The sequence below is a fragment of the Quercus suber genome, unplaced genomic scaffold (assembly GCF_002906115.3).
Source record: "Quercus suber isolate HL8 unplaced genomic scaffold, Cork oak 2.0 scaffold_158, whole genome shotgun sequence".
In the NCBI taxonomy this organism is placed as follows: Eukaryota; Viridiplantae; Streptophyta; class Magnoliopsida; order Fagales; family Fagaceae; genus Quercus; species Quercus suber.
In genome coordinates this window covers 57,265-66,251 of record NW_027069619.1, presented here as the reverse complement: position 1 = coordinate 66,251, position 8,987 = coordinate 57,265, and the positions used below count along the sequence as shown (strand labels likewise).

Below are 8,987 nucleotides of genomic sequence, written 5' to 3'. Positions count from 1 at the left end.
CAGTGGAATTCTTTAGATAGAAGTAGCATAAATAACTTTGACTTAAAACTCTTACTAAAGCAGCACTTTTTTTTTTTTGTTGGATAAAATCTAAAAACAAAAACAAAAATCACTAAAAATAACCAAAAAAAAAAAAACATAAAATAAAACCAAATGCAAATCATCTCAAGTTCCTCCCCCAAACCTAAAACTTACATTGTCCTCAATGATAACAAGGAAAAACAATAAAGAGTAGAGATTACAGAGAGTACCTTGAAGAGATAAACATATATGAACAAAAAAAACTTTAACACCTGCAAAAGGGGTTAGAAAACAAAACGACAAAAATAATAAAAAGAAAAAAAAAAATCTACAATATGACACAATCACTAATGCTAATTGCTTGGCAAGACTTGATAAATGGGATCCTCTAAATTAATGGATTCATCCTCTTGTGAAAAATTCTCAAGAAATGGCTAAAGACGTTGTCCATTCACCTTGAATATGTTACCATTCTTAGTATTTTCAATTTCTATGGCACCATGGGGGAAAACATTTTTAACAATGACAGGTCCAGTCCATCTAGATCTCAATTTTCTGGGAAACAAATATAACCTAGAATTATATAAAAGAACTTTTTGAGATGGTTCAAAAGATTTCCTTAAAATTTGTTTGTCATGAAAAACCTTCATTCTTTCTTTAGAAATCCTAGAATTCTCATATGCATTATGCCGAATTTCTTCCATCTCATTCAATTGCAATTTTCTCAATGAACTAGCCTTGTCTAAGTTAAAGTTAAACATCTTTATTGCCCAATATGATTTATGTTCCAATTCCACAGGCAAGTGACAAGCTTTACCATAATCAAGTCTATAGGGAGACATACCAAGAATATTTTTATAGGCAGTGCGGTACGCCCAAAGTGCATCATTCAACCTCAAAGATCAATCTTTATGATTTGGGTTAATCGTCTTTTCCAAAATTTGTTTAATCTCCCTATTGGCAAGCTCAACTTGTCCACTTGTTTGTAGGTGATATAGGGTGGCAACCTTGTGTGTTAATGCAATATTTTCTCATTAATGCCTCAAAAGGTCAGTTGTAAAAGTGCAAGCCCCCATCACTAATAATTGCCCTAGGGATGCCAAACCTTGACAAAACATTTTCCTTTAAGAATTTCAAAACAATTTTGTGACCATTCTTTTTGCAAGGAATAACCTCAACCCTTTTTGGAACATAATCTACAGCCACTAGAATGTCAAGATATCCAAAAGAAGGAGGGAACGGACCCATGAAATCTATGCCCTAACAATCAAAAATTTCAACAACTAAAATTGGGTTTAAAGGCATCATATTTCTACGAGTTATTCCTCCCAAATTTTGACAAGACTCACAAGATTTGCAAAAATGATGAGCGTCTTTAAACATATTAGGCCAATAAAAACCACATTGCAAAATCTTTGCAACAGTTTTCCTTGAAGAAAAATGGCCTCCACAAGCTTCATTATGACAAAAGGAGATAACACTAAATATTTCAGACACATCTTCTAATGATTTGATATGGATAGCACTTAAATAAATAAGGATCATCATAGAAAAAATTTTGTACCTCAACCATGAAGCGTTTCTTATCTTAAGCACTCTAGTGAGATAGTGTCTGGCCTGTGACAAGAAAATTGACAATATTAGCATACCAAGGCAAAGTAGAGATGGAAAATAATTGTTCAACGGGGAATGAATCCCTAATGGGCAATGCATCCATGGATTCATTAAAAGTGAGGCGTGACAGATGGTCTGCCACCACATTTTCTACTCCCCTTTTATCTTTGATGGTGATATTAAATTCTTGTAGTAGAAGAATCCATCTAATCAACCTTGGCTTAGCATCCTTCTTTGAAAGAAGATATTTTAAAGTTGCATGGTCAGTGAAAACAATAACAAGAGAGCCAAGAATATATGAACGGAATTTATCTAAGGCAAATACCACAGCAAGTCACTCTTTTTCAATTGTAGAATAATTCATTTGAGCTTCATTCAAAGTCTTACTTGCATAATGAATTACATGAGATTTTTTATCATTTATTTGCCCTAAAACAGCTCCAATCGCATAATCACTTGCATCACACATAATTTCAAAAGGTAAAGTCCAATTTGGTGGTTGCATGATAGGTGTAGTGGTAAGCATGCCTTTTAGCTTATCAAAAACTTCTTGGCAAGCTTGGGTCCATTCAAAGGGAGTGTCATTTGTTAGGAGGTTATACATAGGTCTAGATATGAAACTAAAGTCTTTTATGAACCTCCTATAAAATCCAGCACGTCCTAGGAATGATCTTACATCTTTAACAGTCTTAGGTGTAGGCAAATTAGCAATCAACTCAATTTTTACTTTATCCACCTCTATGCCTTTTGAAGAAACAATGTGACCTAATACAATCCCTTTTGTGACCATGAAATGAGACTTTTCCCAATTTAATAGTAAATTCTTTTCTTCACACCTAGTTAAAACTTTTTGCAAATTAGAAAGGCATTCATGAAAAGAGTCACTAAACATAGAAAAATCATCTATGGAAACCTCTAAATAATGCTCTACCATGTCACTAAAAATACTTAGAATGCATCTTTGAAAAGTGGCAGGTGCATTACATAAACCAAGTGACATCCTCCTAAATGCAAAAGTACCAAAAGGACAAGTAAATGTGGTTTTCTCTTGATCTTCAAGTGCAATTTCAATTTGATAGTACCCATAATACACATCTAAAAAGCAAAAGTACTCATGACCCGCTACTCTCTCTAAAACTTGATACAAGAAAGGTAAAGGGAAGTGATCTTTCCTAGTGACTGTATTCAATTCTCTATAATCAATACACATGCGCCAACCTGTTGTGACACGAGTTGGAATTAACTCGTTATTCTCATTTTTTACCACAGTTATTCTAGATTTCTTAGGCACCACTTGAGTAGGACATACCCATTTACTATTTGCGATGGGGTATATGATACCCACATCTAACAATTTAAGCACTATAGTCCTAACTATCTCTTTCATTGTAGGGTTCAACCTACGTTGCATCTCCCTAGATGGTTTAGCATTGTCCTCTAAATAAATCCTATGAGTACAAACCAATGGGCTAATTCCTTTAATGTCAGCTATATTCCATCCTATGGCACTCTTATATTTTCTCAAAACATTTAATAACTTACCTTCTTGCAAAGAGTCAAGTTTAGAAGGTATTACCACAAGAAAAGTCTCATCGGTTCCTAGAAAAGCATACCTTAGCTCAATAGGCAAGGGCTTCAACTCCAATTTTGGTACTTGCTCAGTAGATGGCAAATCCTTTATCTCACAAGGTGGCAACTCCTCATATTTCAATTTCCAATTGCTCGCTTCCAATTCCTGTGCAGATTCCAGAAGACAATGAATGTAGGCAATTTCGAAATTCTTATCAAAATTAAAATCACATGAATTGACTAGACAAGATTCTAATGAATCTGAAAAACATGTTTTGTTGAATTGTTCTTGAACAAGTGTTTCAATTAAGTCAACTTCATGCACATCCTCTTCATCCCTAAGTTGCTTACAAGTATTAAAAATATTAAGCTCAAGGGTCATATTCCCAAAAGATAATTTTGAGACTCCACTTCTACAATTTATCAATGCATTAGAAGTTGCAAGAAATGGGCGTCCTAAAATCACAGATATTTGAGAATTAGCATTAGAAACAGGATGCATGTCGAATATAATAAAGTCAACAGGAAAATAAAATTTGTCCACTTGAACCAAAACATCCTCAACAACACCCTTTGGAACAATCACAGATTGGTTGGCAAGTTGTAAAATTATGGAAGTGGGTTTTAACTCACCTAGACCTAATTGCTCATACACTGAATACGGCAAAATAATCACACTTGCCCTAAGATCGAGCAAAGCTTTCTCTATTTTTGAATTACTAATCACACATGAAATAATAGGACAACCTGGATCTTTGAACTTAGAAGATTTATTGTTTTGAATGATTGCACTAACTTGTTCAGTCAAAAATGCCTTCTTATGTACATTAAGCTTACGCTTAATAGTACACAAATCTTTCAAAAATTTAGCTTATGATAGAATTTGCTTAATGGCATCCAAAAGATGAATGTTCACTTTAACTTGTTTAAGCACTTCAAGGATTTCAAAATTTTGATTCACTTTTTGAGGTGGAATCAACCTTTGGGGAAAGGGAGCAGGGATAGGACACCTTTCAATTTCATTAGATTTAGGCTCAAGGACTTCATCATTACTCTTTATTTTGGAAGGTTCATCATGTGTATTGCTTTTAGGAATATCTTTTTCAATGATTTTTCCACTACGAAGAGTAATTATAGATTTAACTTGACTCACTTTATTTTTAAAGGAACTACAATCATTAACACAAAATTGACCTTGGGGGTTTGGTTGTGGTTGAGATGGAAACTTACCCTGTTCTATCGTTCTCATGAATGTGGTCATTTTAGCTGCTCCTAATGTGATTTATGGCTTGTGAGTTTTGATTATTAATGGTGGATTGAATCTGCATGAACTGTTGCAAAGTGTCCTCAAGACTTTTCTTTGGAGGGTGATTATAGGGAACAAAATTTAAAGAACCATGTGTAGGAGGTGCAACCACATTATCATTCCACCATCTAAAATTTGGGTGATTCCTCCACCCTGAATTGTATGTCTCTGAATAGGGGGAAGGGTTTGATTTTTTTCACCATGTTCATAGCATTTGCTTGATCATGCAACACCTCTTTAAAAGCTTAGTAGGATATTCATTGGTAGGGTGTTCCATTGTCTCACAAATTCTACAAACCTCATCAATTTTAGGCATAGTATTGACTCCATTGATTTTCCTTAATTCCATGGCTTCAAGCTTCCTAGTTATACTAGCCACCCTAGCATTAAGGTCATCATCTTTCCTAAGTTGGTACTTACCACCTTTAGAGGGGTTGGCGGATGCTCTAGACCTATCTGAGGTATCAGTGGTACCCAAGATTGGGCATTCTTAGATAAGAGATCAAAATAATCAAAAGCTTCATTAGGATATGTATTCAAAAACTCTCATTGCACATCATCTCTACAAATCGGTGCATCCTTGGAGTTAAACTTTCATAGAAAAAACTAATTATATGCCAAGATTCGTTGCCATGATGTGGACAAGCATTGAGCAAATCTTTAAATCCTTCCCAACATTGATAAAATGTCTCATTATCTTTTTGTGAAAAAGTCATTATTTGTATTTTAAGTGCATTAGTCCTATGAATTGGAAAAATTTTCTTTAAAAACTCAGTTTGCATCTCTTGCCAAGTACCAATTGACCTAGGTCTCAAAGAATTAAGCCATGTTTTTGCCTTGTCTTTAAGAGAAAAAGGGAACAACTTCAACCTAATGGCCTTTTCATTACATGATTGGTCATGGAAGGTAAAACATACCTCCTCAAATTTCTTAAAGTGTAAGTAAGGATTTTCAGAATCTAAGCCATGAAATTTAGGAAGTAATGTAATCATATTGGGCTTAAAATTAAAATTATTTGCATTAGTTGGGAAAATGATGCATGATGGTGCACTACTCCTAGTAGGTTGCAAATAAACCCTGGAGCGAAAATATTTTTTTTTTCTCTTTTTTTGGTCTGTCTCGACCTAGTTTGGCTAGGAATGAAGCCAGAATTTTTTTTTTTTTTTTAATTTTTTTAACTATTTTTTCAAATTTTGCTAGGATTGTTCCAGCTCAGTTTGGGCAGAAATGATACCGAAACGAAATTTTTTTCCTCTCTTTTTCAATCTTTCCCTGCTCGGTTCGGCTAGGAATGATGCTAGAATGATTTTTTTTTTTTTTAATTTTAAACAATTTTTTAAAATATCTTTAGGAATGCTCCAGCCCGGTTTGGGCAGAAATGATATCGGAACGAATTTCTTTTTCTCTTTTTAGGTATTTTTAGGACATATATGTTTCACTTGTTAAGAACATATATCACTATTTTATGTAGTTGGCTAAGCCTTTGACAAACGCACTTTACTTATATTTGGATAGATCTAAGTTGTGTTTAATACTTGAAGAAATATGTTGTTCAAGTCTAGTATTAAACCCATGAAGATTGGACTAAGAAACAAGTGAAGAAAAGGTGTTTAATAAAGCTGGACAGATAACTCGACACTTGTGGACAGATAGCTCGACAGCTGTTCGACACCTCCCGACAGCTGGCTATCTATCGAGATTTAAATCTTGACACCTCCTGATTGATCGAGGTTACGGGAAATCAGAATTTTCAGATCTAATTTTTGGGCTAGGCTTATGTATTTATGTAGGGTTTCTTTTCTCACAACCCTAGACCCATATAAGGCTTATTTTAGAGGCTGTCACATAAGAGAATACAAAGAGAACATATGCAAAAGATGACCGATACCTTATTCTCTTTGAAAGAAGCTACTGATTCTTTGTGCCTTAGGGTTTTGTAACCAAGTACTTCTTGATCTTTATTGTTGATGAAGTGAAGAACTTTGCAGCCAACATTCTTCTTCCTCAAGTTGGTGAGTGAGTCACGTACTAGGATTCGTGCAAAGGAGTTAGTCACGTATTGGGATCCGTGCAATATCAAAAGGTGGCGTTCATATATTGAAGAGTTCAGAGGTTCTGAAGCAGTAAAAGGTTTCTGTTGTGAGTTCATCTACGGGGATTGTAGAGTCTAGGGACAAAAGTTTTGTACTAGATCTGAAACTTCTCTTTACTATAGTGGATTGCTTTTTGAGAAGGTTTCCCTTTAGATTTTTTACTGTGAAACTGGTTAGTTTCATTGGTTTTCCTGGATCATCATATCTTGTCTTATTTATTATTTCTGCTGCATGATTTTGATATGATATTGATGTTTGTTTGTTTTTAACAAGTTTTATTTATAATAAATCTAACTAACAACTTGGGTTTAAAACTTGTTAATTCTATCAACTGGGGTCTAAATTTCCCAACAGGTATGTCTTGGCTCGGTTTGGCTAAAAATGAAGCTAGAATTTTTTTTTTACTATTTTGTAAAATCTTTTTAAGAATGCTCCAGCTTGATTCATGCAGAAATGATACAGGAACAATTTTTTTTTTTTTTTTTATTTCTTTTTCAGTGAGCAAAGTGTCCTTAAGACTCTTCTTTGGAGGGGGATTATAGGGAACAAAATTTGAAGTACCATGTGTAGGAGGTGCAACCACATTATCATTCCTCCAAATAAAATTTGGGTGATTCCTCCACCCTGAATTGCATGTCTCTGAATAGGGGGAAAGGTATGGTTTTTTCACCATGTTCATAGCATTTGCTTGATCATGCAACACCTCTTTAAAAGCTGGAATTGTAGGACATTCATTGGTAGGGTGTTCCATGGTCTCACAAATTCTACAAACTTCATCAATTTTAGGCATAGTATTGATTCCATTGCCCTTCCTTAATTCCATGGCTTCAAGCTTCCAAGTTAGACTAGCCACCTTAGCACTAAGGTCATCATCTTCCCTAAGTTGCTACTTACCACCCCCAGAGGGGTTGGTGGATGCTCTAGACCTATCTGAGGTATCAGTGGTATCCCAAGATTAGGCATTCTTAGCTAAGCGATCAAAATAATCAAAAGCCTCATCAGGATCTTTATTCAAAAATTCTCCATTGCACATCCTCTCTACAAATTGGAGCATCTTTGGAGTTAAACTTTCATAGAAAAAACTAATTATATGCCAAGTTTCATAGCCATGATGTGGATAAGCATTAAGCAAATCTTTAAATCTTTCCCAACATTGATAAAATGTCTCATTATCTTTTTGTGAAAAATTCATTATTTGTCTTTTAAGTGCATTAGTCCTATGAATTGGAAAAAAATTCTTTAAAAATTCTCATTATCTTTTTGTGAAAAATTCATTATTTGTCTTTTAAGTGCATTAGTCCTATGAATTGGAAAAAAATTCTTTAAAAATTCAATTCGCATGTCTTGCCAAGTACCAATTGACCTAGGTCTTAAAGAATTAAGCCAAGTTTTTACCTTGTCTTTAAGAGAAAAAGGGAACAACTTCAATCTAATGGTCTCTTCATTACATGATTGGTCATGGAAGGTAGAACATACCTCCTCAAATTCCTTAAAGTGTAGGTAAGGATTTTCAAAATCTAAGCCATGAAATTTAGGAAGTAATGAAATCATATTAGGCTTAAAATTAAAATTATTTGCATTAGTTAAAAAAATGATGCATGATGGTGCACTACTTATAGTAGGTAGCAAATAATCCCTGAGAGTTCTAATGGGTTGGTGAGCATGGAAGTTTTCATTATTTAAATTATTCTCACCACCATGGTTACTCTCTAAGTCCGCCATGATATCATGTGTGTGAGAATGTGTGAAAGAATCAGATAAATTGCCAAACAAATTATTAGAATCAATTCTAACCAAGCAATTATTCACTATCACGACACCAAACACTCATGCAATAGTAAAGCAAGAAAGAAAAAGAAAATAAAACAAAAGAAAACAAATTACCCTTAACAATAAAAAGAAGTTAAAAATAAAAGAAAAACTCTAAAAGAAGACTAAACTACTTAAAAAAGAAAAGAGTTGGAGAGATAATACCAAATATGTGAAGAAATTTAATGCCGAAAACCTCTCCAAACAAAGTGGAACACTTCTCTAATCACCTAATCCCTAGCAACGGCGCCAAAAATTTGCTACGGCTTAAATAATGCTCCCAAGTGCAGGATTGTCGTGAAGTAATAACTTGGTAAATCCGAGGTCGAATCCACAGGGATAAGGAAATTGATTAGCAAACCACAAGAGAATAAAACTAAAATAATAAAGTTTAACCGAAGAGATTTTTTATGGTTTAGTAAAATTAATTCAAATTAAGAGAAAATAACAATATATTAAGGCGCTAAGGTTTAGGGATCCACACACAACACATCTATTGGTAGTCTTAACAATATTTATTTTATAACTCAACTAAAATTCATAAGAAGGATGATCTTAGTCAGATGATTTAAAAT

At 34.0% G+C, this 8,987-nt stretch overlaps 2 non-coding genes and 1 pseudogene across 2 annotated transcripts; 2 read left to right on the top strand and 1 right to left on the bottom strand.

Annotated features, from left to right (window-relative positions):
- Positions 1–455: 455 nt before the first annotated feature.
- LOC136061269 (uncharacterized) lies at positions 456–7,426 on the bottom strand (annotated as a pseudogene).
- LOC112027168 (small nucleolar RNA R71) lies at positions 5,138–5,244 on the top strand. Its single transcript, XR_002884440.1, has one exon. It is a non-coding gene; the product is annotated as a small nucleolar RNA R71 (small nucleolar RNA).
- Positions 7,427–7,706: 280 nt separating the features above from the next.
- On the top strand, positions 7,707–7,813 carry LOC112035450 (small nucleolar RNA R71). The gene has a single exon (XR_002885496.1). It is a non-coding gene; the product is annotated as a small nucleolar RNA R71 (small nucleolar RNA).
- The last annotated feature ends 1,174 nt before the right edge of the window (positions 7,814–8,987 follow it).